The sequence below is a fragment of the Frankliniella occidentalis genome, unplaced genomic scaffold (assembly GCF_000697945.3).
Source record: "Frankliniella occidentalis isolate FOCC.00 unplaced genomic scaffold, Focc_3.1 Scaffold146, whole genome shotgun sequence".
Classification (NCBI taxonomy): Eukaryota; Metazoa; Arthropoda; class Insecta; order Thysanoptera; family Thripidae; genus Frankliniella; species Frankliniella occidentalis.
Genome location: NW_026267273.1, coordinates 612,572 through 613,834, shown reverse-complemented (window position 1 = coordinate 613,834; position 1,263 = coordinate 612,572).

Genomic DNA, 1,263 nt, shown 5'->3' with positions numbered 1-1,263 from the left:
GTAATACATTGATATTACCAGTATTACCTGTATTACATATATTACCTTGTAATATATTCCTCTGTCCCCGTCTCAGCTGAGTTGTTCACCCCTCGATCTACTCCTTACAGATGGTCAAAAGATAGTCCGTTCGACTTTCCTCAGATGCCTTCGGCAAATTACGGGACCTCGACGCCTGCGAGATTCAGGGTAGGCCAACCCGCAGTGCACGCATGCACTGCGAGCCAGACGTTGCCTAGCTATCAGGCGCTATGAGAGCTATGACGCCTTATGAGTGTCACAAGATGTTGCTCCGCCAGGTTTTGATCTTCATCGCCCCCCCCTTTCCACTCCCCCAAACCCGCGGGTGGGACGAGCTTGAAGCCAGTCGGACGGCCGAAGCAGGCGCCGGCGGCAGCAGGGCTGGGCGAGCCAGGGCGAGCCGAGGCCGGCCGACCGCCGGCTTGTTCCTGACGTTGTTTGGGGGGAGAAAACACACAAAGAGCCCCCCTCTACAAGTGCGCTGAGTTGTGCGTGTATTGCTGCTATGAGGGGTACGGATGACCGCATAGACCAGAGGGCGCGAGTAGTGGGGGTTGAGGGGGGAGGCGATAGCGGCATGGTGATAGCCATGAACATTATGGAAGTAAAGAATGTGCGAGGCAGATAACGGCTGAGGCTGTGCGGGCGGGGGAGGCCCCGGACCGCCGCCTGCCCACTCAGTGCGGTATTTCAAAGATAAAATTCTCACCCCCGCCTCCTCCTCACCACCCAGGCCCCCTCGTATTGTTGATGGAAAAACACTCGACTATCGTTTCTTCTCTGGGAAAGATAAAAATATAAAAAATAAAACGACGTGCGGTGAAAATTATTTTTTCCTCCCCGGCGCGGTTTAAAAATAAAATTATGGTTGCGTCGATTAGAGATTTAAAAGGGGTATATGAGGCCGGCCGCTGGGGACCGGCCCGGGGGAGGTGACGGCGCGATGTCTCGCCCCGCCCCGCCCCACCACGCCCCCTTTGTGCCGACACATACTTTACACAGGCGTGCACAATGCGACGAGGGAACAAAAGAGGCCTTCCTGACCGCAGCCGGGTCCAGTCGCGACCCCGCCCCGCCACAAAAGGGAGCGTGCCCCCCTCCGCCCTTCCCCTCCCGACACTGGCAATGGCACCATGGCACCGGCTCCGCTACCATCAACACGACACCAAGAGCGGGGCGAGTTCGGCCAGAGAGAGAGAGAGAGAGAGAGAGAGAGAGAGAGGGGGGGGGAGAGAGAGAGAG